Source organism: Halichoerus grypus, chromosome 6 (genome assembly GCF_964656455.1).
Source record: "Halichoerus grypus chromosome 6, mHalGry1.hap1.1, whole genome shotgun sequence".
In the NCBI taxonomy this organism is placed as follows: domain Eukaryota; kingdom Metazoa; phylum Chordata; class Mammalia; order Carnivora; family Phocidae; genus Halichoerus; species Halichoerus grypus.
Genome location: NC_135717.1, coordinates 141,117,506 through 141,136,575, shown reverse-complemented (window position 1 = coordinate 141,136,575; position 19,070 = coordinate 141,117,506). Strand labels below are relative to the sequence as shown.

General features: G+C 38.1%; 1 long non-coding RNA gene across 2 annotated transcripts in view; it reads right to left on the bottom strand.

Moving 5' to 3' along the window:
- Positions 1–2,499: 2,499 nt before the first annotated feature.
- The window catches only part of LOC144382151 (uncharacterized), a 61,621-nt gene continuing 45,050 nt past the window's right edge, over positions 2,500–19,070 (bottom strand). The window contains exons 1-3 of one of the 2 annotated variants that reach the window (XR_013448586.1): positions 6,383–6,706; positions 5,664–5,710; positions 2,500–2,823 (exon numbers count right to left, since the gene is read on the bottom strand). This is a non-coding gene — a long non-coding RNA (uncharacterized LOC144382151). Of the gene's footprint in view, positions 2,824–5,663; positions 5,711–6,382; positions 6,707–19,070 lie in introns of those variants that run through there. The other variant, XR_013448585.1, reaches the window with a different exon arrangement.

Here is a 19,070-nt window from a genome sequence, read left to right as displayed (position 1 = left end):
GGCACTGAGCACTTGCTGTGGCATGCATCACGTGCTGTGGCACTGAGCACTTGCTTTGGCACGCATCACTTGCTGTGGCATGCATCACTTGCTGTGGCACTGAGCACTTGTTGTGGCACACATCACTTGCTGTGGCACTGAGCACTTGCTGTGGCACTGAGCACTTGCTGTGGCACGCATCACTTGCTGTGGCACTGAGCACTTGCTGTGGCACGCATCACTTGCTGTGGCACTGAGCACTTGCTGTGGCACTGAGCACTTGCTGTGGCACGCATCACTTGCTGTGGCACTGAGCATTTGCTGTGGCACAGAGCACTTGCTGTGGCACTGAGCACTTGCTGTGGCACAGAGCACTTGCTGTGGCACTGAGCACCTGCTTTGGCACGCATCACTTGCTGTGGCATGCATCACTTGCTGTGGCACTGAGCACTTGTTGTGGCACACATCACTTGCTGTGGCACTGAGCACCTGCTTTGGCACGCATCACTTGCTGTGGCACTGAGCACTTGCTGTGGCACTAATTGAAGCAAAATCCTCACCCCACCTCCATGGAAAGATGTTTAAGCAAAAGGATGTGACTATTAATCTTTAAACCATGTCCATGAACAGTGTTTAAATGTGGGCAAATGGAGCAACACTATAATATAGCAACTTCGAGCTGATATGCCCATGCCATTTGGATAAGAAGAAAAGAGAACAAAGCACATTTGAAAAAAATTTTACTCAGACCAAGATTCTACTTCAGGGGTAAATGAAGGAGATAAAATTTTCAATGAATATAATAATAAATTTTGAGACAGGAACAAAGTAAAATATATCCATACATATAAAATTAATTCTGGGTGAAGGGTGTATATAAGGGATATGATCAATAAACAAAGAAAACCTTTCTATTCTACTGGGAAAATAGGCTTATTTTGGGCATATAGGATCTGAAGTAGTCAATCATTAAGATAAAATTAGTTGGAAAAATCGTTGGTTAGTATCTATTAAAACCAACATAGGCGCCTGGGTGGCTCAGTTTGTTAAGCATCTGCCTTCGGCTCAGGACATGATCCCAGGGTTCTGGGATTCAGTCCCCAGTAGGGCTCCCTGCTTGGTGAGTCTGCTTCTTCCTCTCCCTCTGACCCTTCCCTCTGCTCCTTCAATCTCTGTCTCTCTGTCTCTCTCAAATGAATAAATTTAAAAAACTTTTAAAACAACAACAAAGAATACATTTTTCATGAACCACCCTGCAGGACTAACTTAGAGCTAATTTAGAATATCTTCCATGTTTTGCTATAAAATATAATCATAATGAAAATCTGCATGGGGAGGGGGGTCCCTGCTCAGCGGGGGTTCTGCTTCTCCCTCCCCCTGCTCTTAAGCTCTTGCTCATTCGCTCACTCTCTCTCTCTCCTTCTCAAATAAATAAAATCTTTTAAAAAAAGAATTTATAAATATATTGGTTCATTCAATATATATTTGTTTTATTGTGTGCCAACAATGTGCAGGACAATGTATTGGATATTAGAGACACAACAGTCCCTATCTTCCTTAGCACTTACAATGCAGTGAGTATGATAGACTATAATGAAGTAGTCACACAAACAACTGCAAAGCTATAACTGTGTCAACAGAAGTCAAGATTGCAATGCTACAAAAATTGAAATTAATCTAATGGATGAAATGATGTGGTCAAGGAGGTCAGGGAAGGCTTTTCCTTCTCTGAAGATGGGAACTTTGAATAGAGCTCCAAAGGATGAAAAAAGAAAAACTTGCCTGCAAAAATAAGAGCCTATCAGAGCATTCTGTGGTGGGAGGTTGTGTGGTATGTAGGAAGGACTGAAAGAAGACCAGTGAGCCTGCAGTGGAGTGAGCCCAGAGGGGCTATGACGTAAGGAGGGGGCAGCAGAAGCTGGACCATGCTGGGCTCCATGCGCCATGTTAAGGTGTTTGGTCTTTTCCTTCAGAGAAATGGAAACTACTAAAGGGTTCTAAGCAGAAGTAACCATGATCCAATTTGTATTAACTCCTAGGTTTAACATTGATTACATTTAGATTGCCAATATATTATTCACTGAATTATCTGTGGAATAATATATGTGTACAGGCTATCTGTACCTTTTACTTCATACTATGTCCTTAAATATAAAGAGATATTTTGAAAATTAATTTTGATGCCATTGCCATTTTGAGAATGAGTAATTAATTAATTAAATTGAATTCATTGAAAAAATTAAAATAGCCTTGCTTTTTAAATATTGAAACAATCTTGGTCAATGAAGGATTTTAAGAAGTGAAGATTAGTATTTTGAATGTAGATTAATAGAGGGTGAGACCAAGGAACAGAATGATGAGAATGTGTAGAGGAGAAAGTGAAAAATAAAAGATTGAGCTTGGGTTTCAGAAATATAAAAAGCGTAAGTGTAGGTCTGGGCATTAAAAGGTGATGTTTAGTGTGAATGCAAAGGATATAACTTGGAAAGTAAAATAAAGAAGACAAGTGACATGCTTTTGAGTTTTTCCTTTTTATTCATTTTGTCAGCCCTGCATCTCTTCCTTTTGGATAAAGATTCCCACATACACTGTTAGTCCATGTGGTTTGAATGGAATCTACTCCACCCACCAGCTCCAGGGGTAGCCAGTCAGAGTACTCCATTGCCTGGGCCACATGACTGACTTAAGGATGGACCTGTGATCCAAGAAGATAAATAGGAGTCATTTCTGTAATAATTTCTGAACCTAACGGGAAAGATGTGCTCTCTTTTTGAGGGGGATGGCTATGTAACAATGGATTAAGATTCAAGTGTTCTCCTTTGCCACCAATAAGGAAGAATTGTCCTGAAAAAGAAGACAACAGAGAGGAAAGCAGAGTCAGGAACTGGAGAAAAAGACAATGGCAGTGGTTAACCCCCTGGAACCAGATATACTTTGAAATTTCCAGTTATATGGCCTGATCAATTTTCTTATGGGTTTAAGCTAGTTTGAGTTGGGTTTTTGTCATTTGAAGCCATGAATCTTTCCTTTGCACCAAACTTTCAAAAAACTCATATCTAGATCAATCTAATCATCAATCATCTTTATACACCTGGGATCTTAAAAATAATTGTAGAGTCCTTACAAGAATAGTTTAGAGTTGCAAAGTACTGCTGGAGATTACATGAACTAGTACATTGGTGCCATGGAACAGTCATGGTTCACAGCAGAGTTGGGGCCTCAACACTACTTGGCAATATTTTTTTTCTGTATCTCTGGTTATGGTGACTCCCATTTTACTCAGCAGTTTTATTTTAATTTCATTTTTTAAATCTCTATCCTACCAATTCTACCTTTACTCTCAGCAAATGATATGTTGCTTTTTACTTCACTGAGAAAATTGAAACCGTCCGGTGATATTGTCTCCCTGTCTATCAATAGCTCAGAATCTGCACTCATCCTTTCTTCTTTTCCTCTTGGCACACAGAAAGAGATGTCTTTACTCCTGCTCAAGATAATTCTATGCTTTGGTTTCCATTTTCTTCACCTCCTTTGGGACCTCACTCTGTTGATCTTCCTGTATCCTGTGTTATCAATCTCTGTCTATTGGTTCTTTATGTATAGTTTCACCAATTAAAAATAATCCTTAATTTTATATCCTTCTCTTCCTATGGCCCTTCCTTCTTTCCTTCCATCCTTCCTTCCTTCCACTTCTTAAAAGAGTTAGTTACATATCTCCATTTCCTCACCTCTCCTCTGTGCTTTGACTTACAACAGTCTGACTTCTGCTTCTACCTTGCTTCAACCCGCTCAGATGGAGGTCACCAATGACTTCCATATTGCCAAATCTTTTTCTCTTCCTGTCTTCCTTGAGCTCTCTGCAGCATTTGATATTGTTGATGGCTCTTGCTTTCAAATGGTCTTCTTCCTTATGTTGTGTGCCCTGAGGCTTCTTTCTAGTGATGCTCCTTTCAGCTCTTAGGTTGTTTTCTTCTATAGCTCACTACTTCATGGCAAATTTATCAAATACTTATTTTGGGTCAGGCCTATTAGCGTATGTAATTGTAGGTACTATTTATGTTTTACATAATTATTACATAAATAGTTACATAATTATTATATTTCCAATTTTACAAATTGGAAAGTTGAGGCTAAGAAGCGCCCCTATTTATAAATTCTTGATATAAAAAATAAACCCTTGTCAGTTGATTTCTTAGTTTCCCAAGAGAGAAAGAAGACTATAAGATAAACTAAAAGAATTTTTACTGAGTTCAAGATTTTATTTTGGGTATAAGAAGAATAATAAATAAGTATTTACTATCATTTATTTTCTAAACATTCGTTGTTTGCATATGTTCAACTAGATTTTTTTCTAAGCACTTTGAGAGACAAAATGATGTGACATACTTGTCTTCTGTCCAATATCACCAGGGAGTTGTTCACAATAGAAAAATAAAAATTCATGCATAATGAAAATTCTAGACTTTGGTCACTACTTAGCATTGTCTGATTATATGCAGTATTGTTGTCTATTTGATAGCAGATGCTATATGTATCTTGGCATCAACATTATTGTTTACATATTACTGATTCTCCACAAAAAACATCTCTTCACTTTGTACCCTAGAGGGCTCATTATCTCTCCAGGGGCAGATGGAGATTTATATATAAAAATTGATAATGACCCTCTTTGCAAAATTAAAGATGTTGGCCAACTCCTCCTTTGGCAGCTGTCCAACTTGCATAATTGCATTTGCCTTTCTAAATTTCCCCTGAAGCTTCAGTTGAATAAGGTGTTCTTTTGAATTTGCATTTTGAAAAGGCTTAATTGTACAGCATTATCCAGCTGCCCCAGCTGCAGTTCAGACCTGGTTGGTATTGGTGAACTTTGTGTGTTAGCAAATCACTTTGAGAATTTTCCAGTCAAATGAAAGCCATTAGTATTAGTGCACTTGTATGAACAAAATGTTTAGATTTTGTGCAATGTCAGTTACTGTAGTTAACATTCCTAAGGTAATTTTCCTACTGTACTCAATCAGAGTTAATAGCACATTCAACAGACTTGCTTACTAAGGATTTGTTTAGAATGTTACTACACATAACAGTCAGTAAAGAGAAGTATGGGTAGATTTGATTCCTCTTATATCCACCAAAGACTGATCTAATGTCATCTAATCTCTAATGTAAATAAACCAGAAGTCTAACCTGGAGAAGAGGTTCTCAGTCTCCAAGACCAGTTGTACCCACAGGCACCTTCTAAGAAAGCAACCACATGTAACTTCTAATTCAAGGTTGGTTGAGGTTGGTTGCATGTGACTGGACTACATATACCTCAACCAATTTCCTCCCCAGAAGCAACTGATAGGCTAAACTAAGAGCCTGGAACAAAAATTTTACATGATGGACTCCATACTGAATGGCAACTAATAATCCAGTCAGGTGTTCTAGCTTAGAACATAGTTATTCATTCAACAAGTATGTAATGAGAACATACTCTGGGTCAGACAGCGCACTAAGTACAGCAGACTTTGAAGAATGGATAGTGATTTTCTGTACTCATGAAAGTTACTAATGGAGAAGTCAAATAGTAGTCAGATAATCACATGAATAAGTATACATTGACATTCTAACACATGTGCTAAGAAGAAATAAAACAAAATACTCTGAGAGCCTGACCCAATATGAGAGGCTTAAGGAAGGCTTACCTGAAAAAAATGAGGCTTGAGCTGAAAAATGGAGAAGAGCCAACAAGCTGAAAAATAAGAGAGGAGTATTATTAGTAGAGAGAACAATATTGTAAGACTCTTGTGAACCCACTAGAGAAAATTAAAAAGTAAATAATAAATCAGTGCCACTGGAATGCAGGAACTGAGGATAAGAGTAGGTTGAGGTTAGGCTAGAGACACAGATAGGCACCAACCACAGAAGCCCTTGAGGGCTATATGCATTATTTTGGTCTCTCCCTAAAACAACAATGTTAAGTCCCTCAATGTATGGATTTCAGGCATGGAGAAGAGGTAACATATTCAAAATTGAATTTGAAAAATATTGCTCTGGTTGCAATATAATAAACTGATGAAAGAAGTAGAGTGGATATGGGAAGACCAAACGGAGTGACTTTGCAGGAGTTCAGCCTAGAGAAAATGAGAGTGTGAGCTAGAGCAATAGCAGTAGAAAAGGAGAGAGGTGAATAGATTCACAGAATATTAAGATCTGTTATGGGATTTAGACATATTGAGCCTGAAAATTCTTTGAGACACTCAAGTAGAGATCCTGAATAGGCAATTCAGTGTATGGTCTGGTCTGGTCTGGATTGGAAGTATAAATTTGAGAATCATTAGCCAATCGATGAAAATGAACCATGCATACGGAAAATACTATCCAAAGAGAAAATATGCGATAGACACAAAGATATATCACTCACATCTCCCAACAGATATTTTTCCGCTCTCAGCTCCTTCAGCATCTTCTTCAGCTAAGAGAATCTCCTTGAAGGATCTCATGTCTTTTCTGGGCACCTCACTTCTAGTGAATGAGTAAGGCAGGTGTATGAAGGCTCAGCCATTTCAATTTAATGGTGGGTGAGTCCATGATTCAGAATGCCCCCACACTCTCTGCTTTCTTTCCACAGGTGTTGGTTCGTAATGAACAGCTTGCACCCCAAACTCTATCACAACAACATGTGATCTAGAGAACCTAACCTATAACAGAATATAAAGTGGAAAGGGAAAAGTGCTCAGAACACACTAACCAGGAAGGGTATATCTGCAAAGTAATAAAGAAGGAAATGCTAGAAAAGTAAGAAGGAAAACCTGGATAGCATTGTGTCCTGGGAGCCAAAATTAACACAATACAAAAAAACTCAGAGTGGACAAGAGTGCTTAGAGATCAGAAAAAAATTACTGGAAAACATCCATTGGATTTAAATTATGGAGGTCATTTGTGGCCTTGGCCACAGTTGTTCTGGTGCAGAGCTAGAAACAACTGTTATAATGGAGAAAGTTGAGGAGGTGAAAAAATGGACTCACTAAATAATGAAAGCTCTTTAGAAAATTCAGATTTAAAGAAATGGGAAAGATTGAATGGAGTTGGAGGGGAAAGTGGGAGTCAAGAAAAGGTGGTTGTTTTTAAGATAGGAGAGACATGAACAAGTTTAAATGTAACTGGAAATAATCCAACTGAGAAGGATATGTTGAATACATAGCAGAGTAGAGGTGATGAGGAGGAATGGATAATGTAGGTCCGTGATAAGGCATGAAGGGATAAAATCCAAAACACAAGTGGTGAGATTGGCCTTAAATGATCAGAAGACTACATCCTATGCTAAAATAGGAGGAAAACAGAAGAACATGGGTACAGATGGAACTGTATGAATTTGGTAGCAGGAAGCTGAGGGAGTTCCCATCTGATCCCTTCTATTTTCTTCAGGAAGTAGGAGGTGAAGTCATCTGCTGAGACCGAGGAGGAGCTAAGAATATTTGAGGTTCAAATAAAGTATAGAATGTTTAAAACAATTTTTGAAAATAGAGGGAGAGAATTTACCAGGGGAACAAAGAATTGGCAGACTTAAAGGGCCCAATGTATTGGCATAAATCTGCCCTGATGGGTGACTTTTTGCGACAGTGCCAGGTTGTTCAGTCATAGACATAGAGAGAACATAGATGCATTCATTCAGAGTTTGGCTTTTATCACATATATGGGGGGGGAAATCCTTAAGAGACAAAGAGACAGGGAGTTAAGACTACTGGTGAGAGTGTCATTCAAATAATGGACTGCGGGATCTAAACTAAATAATGACGGTGAAAGAATGAAAACAGATGAGAAGGTGGGAGCAGAAGGGCAGGGAGAAAGTTAAGCAGTTAGCACACTGGAGAAACACTTCTCCAGATCTGAGGATCTTGTTAGTATACAGAATATGATTCAAGTCCGGAAGAGGGATATGAGATTCTGCATTTCTAACAAGTTCTCAGTTAATGCTGTTACTACTGGGCTGAGGACGAGACTTTGAGTAGCAAGGTATTAGAAGTTCAAATAAGATCAAAAGTAGCTTTGAATTTGAGAAGGAGAGAGAGGAGAGAATAGAAGAGGTAGGCAGAAGCAACAGGAAAAAAAGAACAGTGGACAATGAGTCAGAAAAAGAGAGAAGCAGAAATTAAGGAAGGTTGAGACATTAGAATTTGAGAGGAGCAATGGATGCCCACTTTAAGGCAGGCAAATGACCAGGTCACCAAAGATTCTATTAGATCACTAGAGCTACAGTAGCTTAATGCTGAACAATGACGAATAGGATCCCATGAAGGACACCGTGTTAAGATGTTCATCTCCTCATGTCTTTACAAAATAACCCGATTTGTGTGAGGTTACCTGAGTGACCCTGTGTCTTGGCCACTTGAGAAGTCTAACTAAAGGAGATGCCTTGTAGGTCCTGATCAGGTAGGTTGTAGTTCAGTGTGAAGGGATACCCACACTATTACTAGGGAAGCAGAAAAGGCAGGGCTGCTTTTTAAGAATAACTCTACTGCAGTTGGAATTTTAAGATGAACTTCCAACACATCCCAGAGCCTCAAAAGACAGGTTACCCCAATCTGTAGAGTGATTTTTTAAAAAAATATATGGAGGGCTTTCAGCTTGAAACATATGTGAACTGGGGCACCTGGGTGACTTAGTCCATTAAGCATCCAACTCCTGATTTTGGCTCAGGTCATGATCACAGGGTTATGAGATGGAGCCCCTTGTGGGGCTCTGTGCTGGGACTGAGCCTGCTTAAGGTTCTCTCTTTCCCTCTCCCTCTGCCCATCCCCCACTCCCCCCTCTCTCAAAAAAAAAAAATATATATATATATATGTTTATAGTAAGGTAGGGAAAAGGAAATTGTTAGAACTTCTGGAAAGAAAGAGCCTACTCTGACTTAAGGGAGACTCTTAAATCTAGATAGCTCAAACAAGATTACCTAACCATAGGCTCAGGTGATATAGATAGATCCACAAAGTCCATTTTCCTACTCATTCTATGAACCATACCTTTCCAAGAAATTGTAACATGCCTTCTAATTCCTAAGCAAGCAGTTAAAGATTTCCTCAAATGTTGAATGAAATCAACCACCAAGACTTGTATTCAAACAACAAAAAAATAAAAATGATAAATGAAAACATATGTAATTCAAGGTGAATTGATCCAACTCACGTTGAGGAGAAAAAACAAAAACTTAGATTAGACAAATATTAATAATATCTAATTTTATTGCTCACTTTTGTGCTTAATGTTTGATTCTCTTTAAAACTTGTCCCATGTGACTCTCCCTTGGAAATGTAGAGATTAAACATCAGTAAATGTTTTGAAGGAATTCTAACTTTTGGAAGGGAAACAACAAAACAGAAAAATGAACTACAATTATAACTTCAAAAACATACTTCAAAAATTAATCTATCTGGACCACAAACAAGCCCCCTTACCTAGGCACAGGTAAGTATTAAGTAAGTAATAAGTAAGTATGTAAGTAATAAGTAATAGGGTCATTAAGTCTTCTGGCAGAGTATTCAGAAAATAGCAAGTAGCATTATGTAAACCACCATTGCAAACTTGAAATCTATAATGACATGACAAATGGCACAAACGTAAGAGGATTTATTTGCTGCTATTCAACAATAGCTTCATTACATCAACCTGAATAAATCAGAAATATTGTCTTTTCAACACCTGACTCACTGGCAGGGAAAGCATGAGAAGCAGTAGGTTTTTCTGATATTCTACAAATCACATAAATTAGGCAAATGTCCATTCCATGGTTACTCTTGTACAAACTTGTACATTTGGGGACAGAAGGTCACTATTCAGTATAAACCAGAAATTTATAATTCAAGAAGTATAAAAATGCTTTTTATATTCTGGGAAGAATATTTGCAGTAGTTGGGCCAAAGGAGCTGATCACCTAGATTCTTGTATACATGAAAAATCTGTTTCTCATAACTACTCAGTTCAATTTAGGAAGAAAAGCTTGTCAGTATCATCAAAAGAGTTCTTTCTTGAATTGGAGAAATCTTATAGACACCTTACATTCTCAGTGCTGTGTTACTCACTGTGTAATGGCTTCACTCAATTCCAGGGTATTCCCTGATACAGAGTTTTAGCCAAAAGAAATTTATTTAAGGGAAGAAGTCTAGCCTAAAATGGAAAAGTTGCAGGTTTAGTAGGCTTGGAAATTTTGGACTGGAAAAGACTTGCACTAGGGAGAAAAAACATAGAATGCTCTCTCTCTCACTCTCTCTCTCTCCATTTCACACATACTATTCAAAATAAAAAACGTGTTTTTGGTTTTGGTGGTGTTTTGTTTTTAACCTCTTAATAAATTACCTGATGCTTTAGCTCATCCTATACCCAAAATAGCAGTCACAAATTAAAATGCCTACAGGGGTTAGGCAGATAAGGCAAAGGAGTGAAATCATCTCTATCAAGTTTAAGAAAATGTGCAGTGGTGAGAACTTGGCAACCTGTAAAGTACTTGACCCACTGAAGGGTCTTAGTATTTACTTACCTCCACTCAGTTGTCTTATGCAGAAATGTAGGCCAGGTTTTGCCAGATGTTACAAATTTTCAAGATAAACTGTAAACCTGAATTTTTATGTGCTATCTCCTAGATTTTAAATTTGGCAATAATTCGAACATTGTTTGGAAGTTCATGGGGACTTTTAGTCAAGATGGTTTAGTGAGTTCATAAATTACCACGCCCTTTCTGTTCCAAACCCTCAGCCATGATTGGAAATGTATACAAAGATAAAAGCCCAATGACATTAGCTGGGTACAGAATCAAGATAAAAATCTCCACGGACCAGAAACAGAACAGAAAGGCAATGTAGTGAGCAAGGAAGGCTCAGGCAGATGAGTAGCCAGAAGCAGGCATCCTGCCTGAAGCTGCAGCTGTGTTGGGACCACCATGAGCATGGAGGAGGCTTAAACAACAATTCACTTGATGATAGGGACTGTGGTTTATTAGGAAGTGTTGGACCTGAGAAAGTAGGAGAAAAAATTACAATCTTAAGAACAGAACTGATCCAAAGACCCCCTAGCACCATAACCATATCAGCATTATCTCCAACATTACCATGGATCAGGAGCCCCCAAACAAAGCAACTCTAGAGATTTTATAGGTGTTGTTTACCAAACCACTATAATACCTAATCACACAAACTTTTTCATTAAGCAACTCAATTATTTACTCAACGACTATTTATTGAGCTGTACTACATGCCAGGCAGCATCCTAGGTGCTGGGGAAAAATGAGCAAACAAAATAAAGTCCCTAATGTATTAAGGTTACATTATAATTGCAGGGTTGGGGAGAACAGAATGAGAAACAGATCACAAATAAACAAGAGAATGCATAGTACTTCAGAGGATAAAAGTCCTAGGAAGAAAAAATAAACTAAAGTAAGGAGGAAAAAGAGCACAGAAGTGGAAGGAAGGATGCTATTTATAGAGAATGCCAGAGAAGACTTAATGAAAAGGTGTTATTTGAGGGAGCCAGCCACATAGATATGTAAGGGACAAATGTCCCAGGCAGATGGCACAGGGAGTTCAAAGGCTTTGAGGCAGGGGCATGCACAACACTTCAAGGAACAGCAAGGAAACAGGAATGGAGTAAGCAAGAAGAGTAGTAAGAGCAAAGTCAGAACTGTAGCAGAAGGCCAGATCACCTAGGCCATTTTAAAGTCTTCAGCTTTTACTCCTTATGAGGTGAGAAGCCACCGAAGGATTTTGAGGAGACAAGAGACAAGATGTGACTTACATATTGAAAAGATCATTATGACAGCCTTGTTCAGAAAAGACTGGAATGAAATGTGAAGAGCATGGAAAGGGGCAAGGAAACTAGTTAGAAGTCTATTCAAGTAGTCCAGGTTAGAGATGATGATGGCTTAGACCAACATGAAAGCAGTGGAGGTGGTAAGAAGTGGTTAAAATGTGAACAGAGAGAGAGAGAAGAGGATTGCTGTTAGATCAAATGGGGAGTGTGAAAGAAAGGGGAAAGCCAAAAATAACTCCAGACTGTTTGGCCTCTGTAGCTGGAAGAAAGATATTACCATTTACTGAGACTGGAAAGTATGTGGAGAGGTCAGGTTTGAGCTTGGAAGTTGGGTGAGAATCAGAGTTGGAGGTTTGGGACATGTAAAGTCTGTGATATATAGAAGATACCCAAGTGGAAATTTCAAGTAGGAATTGCAAGGAAGAGGCCCAGGCTATGGATAAAACTTTAGGAGTCATCAGTGGAATCATGAAATTTAAATCCTTGAGACTCAATGAGATGAGCAAGGAAGAGCACGTAGACTTACCCATCAGTCCAAGGAGCATACTCCAACCATATAACTTGAGAAGAGTCTAACAAAGGGTCATTTAAATGGTGTGGTAGAGTTTAGGGTAAAACATAATGAGGTAGATTCACTACCCCAATAGCAGGAACCTAAAGGGGTAAGAGGAGGTAGGAGTTCCTGGGAACATAAAGGAGGTGGCTGAATGGAGAGGGCTCCCTGACAAGAGCTATAACTTTTAGTCAAGGGAAGCAACACAGTAGTTAAGAGGCTAGAGGAATAAATAGCCCAACTTCATCCTCTTGCCAATGACCAACAGGAAACACAAGAACAAGGGAATCTGTTGATACAGTGTACTCCAATCACCTCTTAGGGCACAAATCAAAGAAGAGAAGGGAGAAAGCAAATGTGGAGAGGCAAAAGATATTCAGCATAACAGACAAAGGGACACAAGAACTGAGTCCCGAGTAATTACAATTTTAGAGATCAAACAGATAAGGAGTACAGTAGACATAATTATAAGATGGCTCCTATGATTTCTATCTCTTAGTGTTTCCTGCCCTATAGAATCCCCACTCTTCAAGTGTGGGCAAGACCTGTGACTTGCTTCTAACCAATACAATATGGCCAAGGTGAAGGTATTTTGATATGTAATTTTAAGGTCCCAAATCAATCTGCTCTAAGTTAATCAAAAGCAAGACTATACTGGTGGGCCTACTTAATCAGGTGAAACATCCAAAAGTAAAGAGGGCTGAGGTCACAGACTCTCTTCTGGGTCTTGATGAAGTAAGCAGCCTTGTTAGAGAAGCCCATATGGCAAGGAATTGTGGTGGTCTGTAGGATTGGAGCACGGTCTTCAGCTGACAGCTAACAAAAAACCATGACCTTCAGTGATACAGTCAAGAACGAAGCAGCCCAAAACTAAATTGAAAATATTTCAAGAAGGGAGTTATCATTTAATCAAATGCTTCTGCGAGTTCATGTAAGATGATAACAGAGAGCTGATCATTAGAATTTAACAAGGTGGAGCTAACTGGTGGCTTTAGTGGCTAAATGAGGACAAAGCCTGATTAAAATGGATCCAAGAGGAGCGATTGTGTGGCTCAGTTGGTTAACTGACTCTTGATTTTGGCTCAGGTGATGATCTCAGGGTCATGAGATCAAGCCCCACCTGGGGCTCCATGCTCAGTGGGAAATCCGCTTCTCTCCCTCTGCCCCTCCCCCTGCTAGCACTCTCTCTCTCTCTCAAATAAATAAATAAATCTTTAAATAAATAATAAAATAAAATAAAATAAAATGGATCCAAGAGAGGATGAAGTAAAAGATGCTGGTAACCATAAATAAATTTTTCAGTAAGTTTTGCTATCATGAGGGACAGAGAAACATGGTAGTTGCTGGAGATAAATGTGGGGTCAAGGGAATGTGCTTTCACAGTAAGAAGCATTACATCACTTTGAATACTTATTAGAATTATCAAGGAAATAGTAGAGAGGAAAAAATTATTAATGTAGGGAAGAGAGGGAGAATTTGTCAGAATTAAGTCCTTAAGTAGGCAGGAGGGGCTAGGAATTAGTGCTAACGTGGAATTAGACCTGAAGAGAAACAAAGACGTTCATACATAAGAGAGAAGTCAGATGATTCAGGTTTAGATACCAAAACTAAATAAAGACTGTGTAAGAATAGAAAAGCAAAAAACAATTTCACTCACAAACATCTATGCAAATATCCTGAATTAAATACTAGAAAGCTAAATCATCCATGCATTTTTTTAACATTTTTAAGGAGATGTAATTCACATATCATAAAATCCACCATTTTTAAGTATGTAATTCACTGGTTTTTAGTACGGTCATAAAGTTGTACAACCTTTCCAGAACATTTTCATCACTCCAATAAGAAATCCCATATCCATTAGCAGTCACTTCCAGTCCCTACCCCCTGCACCTAAAAGCCACTGATCTAATTTTCTCTCTGAATTTTCCTATTCCGGACATTTAATATAAATGGAATCATATGATACTGATCTTTTGTGAATGTCTTCTCTCCTTTGGCATGTTTTCGAGGTTCATCCTTATTGTAGCACATGTCAGTCTTTCATTCCCTTTTATGACTGAATCATATTCCATTGTATGGATATACACCTTTTGTTTATCCAGTCATCATTTGATTAACATTTGGGTTGTTTCCACATTGGGGGTTTTATGAATCATGCTGCTATAAATATTTGTGAATAATTTTTTTGTGTGGGCATGTGTTTTCAATGTCTATATACCTAGGAGTAAAATTGCTGGATCATATGGATTATATGGTAACCCTTATGTATAACTTTCTGAGAAACTGACAAACTCTTTTACAAAAACGCTGCACTATTTTACTTTTCCACTAGAGATGTACACATGCTCAAGTTTCTCTACATCCTTGTTAACACTTGTTATTGCCTATTTTTTTAGTATAGACATCCTAGTGGGTGTGAAGAAGTATCTCACTATAGTTTTGATTTGCATTTCTCTAATGACTAATGATTTTGAACACCTTTTCAAGGGCTTGCTGGTCATTTGTGTATCTTCTTTAGAGAAACGTCTTCAAATCTTATGCCCGATTTTAATTGGGTTATTTGTCTTTTTATTGTTGATTTGTCAGAATTCTTCATGTATTCTGAATCTAATCCCTTATCAGATACATGATTTGCAAATATTTTCTCCCATCCTGTGGTTTATCTTATCACTTTATTGAAAATGTCCTTTAAAGCTCAAAAGTTTTTAAGTTGTGCTGTCTCTTTTCTTTTTCTTTTGTTTCTTGTGCTTTGGGTGTCATATCTGAGAAACCACTACCTAATTTGAGGTCATAAGATTTATTTCTGTGTTTTATTCTATGAGTTTTTAAACATAGTTAATTTTTGTATATGTTGTAAGGTAAGGTTCCAATGTCATTCTTTTACATGTAGACATCAGTTGCCACAGCACCGTTTGTTGAAAAGACTATTCTTTCTTTATTGAGTTGCATTGACACTGTTGTCAAAAAGCAATTGATCTTAGGGACACCTGAGTGGCACAGCTGCTTGTGTCCGACTCTTGGTTTTGGCTCAGGTAGTGATCTCAGGGTCGTGATCTCAGAGTCTTGAGATCAAGCCCCACATCCTGCTCTGTGCTCATCGAGGAGACTGCTTAAGATTCTCGTTCCCTCTCCCTCTGCCCCTCCCTCTCTGCATGCCCCCTCTCTCTCTCTCTCTCTCAAAAAAAAAAAATATATATATATATATATATATCTTTAAAAATAAAAATAAATTTAAAAAAAATTTTTTTTTTTTTAAAGATTTTATTTATTTATTTGACAGAGAGAGAGACAGCGAGAGCAGGAACACAAGCAGGGGGAGTGGGAGAGGGAGAAGCAGGCTCCCCGCCGAGCAGGGAGCCCGATGCGGGGCTCGATCCCAGGACCCTGGCATCATGACCTGAGCCGAAGGCAGACGCTTAACGACTGAGCCACCCAGGCGCCCCTAAAAAAATTTTTTTTAAGATTTTATTTATTTGACAGAGAGAGACACAGCGAGAGAAGGAACACAAGCAGGGGGAGTGGGAGAGGGAGAAGCAGGCTTCCCGCTGAGCAGGGAGCCCGATGTGGGACTCGATCCCAGGACCCTGGGATCATGACCCGAGCCGAAGGCAGACGCCCAACGACTGAGCCACCCAGGTGCCCCAAAATAAATAAAAATTTTTAAAAATCAATTGATCTTAAATGGAAGCATTTATTTCTAGATTCTCAAGTCTATTCCATTGATTTTTGTATCTATCCTTATGCCAGTACCACAATGCATTAATTAATATCACTTTGTAGTAAATCTTGAAATCAGGAAATGAGTCCTCTAACTTTATTATTTTTCAAGATTGGTTTGACTAGTCTGGGACCCTTGCATTTACATATAACTTTAGGATTAGTTTGTCAAATTCTTTTTTATAAAGGCAGCTGGAATTTTGATAGGGATTATTCTGCATCAGTAGATCAGTTTGAGGAATATTTCCATCTTCATAACAAGTCTTCCAATCCATGAACAAGAGATATCTTTCTATTTATTTAGATCTTCCTTAATTTCTTTCAAAAATGTTTTACAGTTTTCAGTGTATAACTTTTTTTAAACTTATTCTTTAATATTTTCTTTTTGGTGCTACTATAAATAGAATTATTTTCTTAATTTCCTTCTTAATTGTTCATTGCTGGTATACATAAATACAATTAATTTTTGTATCTTGATATCGTACCCTGCAACTTGGGTGAATTTATTAGTTCTCATAGTTTGTGTGTATGCATGTGCACACATGTGTGTATGCCTGTATGAATTCCCTAGGATTTCTTTTTTTTCCCCCAGGATTTCTATATACAATATCATGTCATCTGTGAGTAGTTCTATCTCTTCCTTTCCAATATAGATGTCTTTTTTTTTCCTTTTTATTAACATATAATGTATTATTTGTTTCAAGGGTACAGGTCTGTGATTCATCAGTCTTACACAATTCACAGCACTCACCATAGCACATACCCTCCCCAATGTCTATCACCCAGCCACCCCATCCCTCCCACCCCCCACCACTCTGGCAACCCTCAGATTGTTTCCTGAGATTAAGAGTTTCTTATGGTTTGTCTCCTTCTCTGGTTTAATCTTGTTTCATTTTTTCCCTCCCTTACCCTATGATCCTCTGCTTGTTTCTCAAATTCCACATATCAGTGAGATCATATGACACTTGTCTTTCTCTGACTGACTTATTTCGCTTAGCATAATACCCTCTAGTTCCATCCACATCAATGCAAATGGAAGATTTCAATTTTTGATGGCTGCATAATATTCCAGTGTGTGTGTGTGTGTGCATGTGTGTGTGTATACACACCACATCTTCTTTATCCATTCATCTGTTGACGGACATCTAGGCTCTTTCCATAGTTCGGCTATTATGGACATTGCTGCTATAAACATTGGGGTGCACATGCCCCTTCAGATCACTACATTTGTATCTTTGGGGTAAATACCCAGCAGTGCAATTGCTGGGTCATAGGGTAGTTCTATTTTCAACTTTTTGAGGAACTTCCATACTGTTTTCCAGAGTGGCTGCACCAGCTTGCATTCCCACCAACAGTGTAGGAGGGTTCCCCTTTCTCCGCATCCTCGCCAACATCTGTCTTTTCCTGACTTGTTAATTTTAGCCATTGTGACTGGTGTGAGGTGGTATCTCATTGAGGTTTTGATTTGGATTTCCCTGATGCCGAGTGATGTTGAGCACTTTTTCATGTGTCTGTTGGCCATTTGGATGTCTTCTAGATGTCTTCTAGATTATATCATTTTCTTGCCTAATTGTCCCAGCTAGAACCTCCAGTACAATATTGAATAGAAGTGAACCATGTATTTTTAAAAACTCATTATGAAATATGACATCTTGGGAACTTAAAAGCTATTCAATATAATATAAATTTAATATAAATTAATCAATATAAATTAAAGTAATATACTGACTGAGAAATTTCAAATGAGTAATTCGATCTATTATATAAGGAACATTTATATCGTGCCTGCTGTGTATCAGATAGTTTTAAGCATTTTATGAGTATTAATTCATTGAACCTTTACAACAACCCTATGATTAGGTGCTATCATCCCCTATATTACACATGAGAAAATCGAGCCAGGGTTAATGTATCCAAAATAATACAGCAGTAAGTGACAGAGCTGGAATTTAAACCCAGGCAAGTTGGTCCAGAGTCCTTGCTCTTAACTATTTGGAATGCTGACTCACATATATAGCTTAATGATGAAATTTGAGAAGCATTCTTTTAAATGTCAGGAAAAAAGACAAGAATGCCAGCTATCACTACTTCTACTGAACATTTTAGTGTAGGTTCTAGTAAATGCAAGCCAATAAAATTATTTGGCATAATAATTGGAAAGAAACAGACCTAACTGTCATGTATTTGTGGAAAATATGGTTGTCCACACAGAAAATTTAATAGTCTCTAAATCCAGCCATTTCAATTTTAAAAGAGTCAACAGATTTATGTCTAAAAGGGCTACATACAAAAACCGATGGCATATTTTTTTTAATTATGCAAGTTTATTTTTTTATTATGTTCAGTTAGCCGCTGTATAGTACATCATTAGTTTTTGCTATAGTGTTCAATGATTCATTAGTTGCATATAACACCCGGGACTCATCACAACATGTGTCCTCCTTAATACCCATCACCCTATTACTCCATACCCTGCTCTCCACCCCCCTCCCCTCTGAGACCCTCGGTTGACCGATGGCATATTCTTAAGCACCAGTAACAATCCATTGGATACCATAAGAGAAAAAAACATTCCACTCAACGCAAATACCATAATATACACGTAAATATATCTAACAAAAGATAAACAAGTAGGGGAATGAAGAGTTAAAGAAAAGAAAAGAAAGTAGACCAGTGGAATGATAGTATAGGGTTTCTGCAGGGAGGGTTCAGAATTTGGCCAGATTAAAAAGGCTTGAATATATACTCCACAGAAGGCTTTTAAGCAAGGAAGTGGCCAAATTAATGTAATAATTAGAGAAATTCATTCTGACACCAGTTAAATGGAATCCATTGGTCCAAGCAGGCCAAAAAATGTGGTGCTGGCATTCAGTTAGAACCACCTCCCCAGCGGAGATTTTTGTAACTGGACCATTCTCAATAAAAAGCAACATACTGCTACTGGCCCAAATAGAAGAAAAACCAGTATTTTAGAACTGACTCTGTTTTTCTGTACAGTAAAACTGAAAAGCAGAAAACACTGCTACAGTACTGCTTGTCAGAT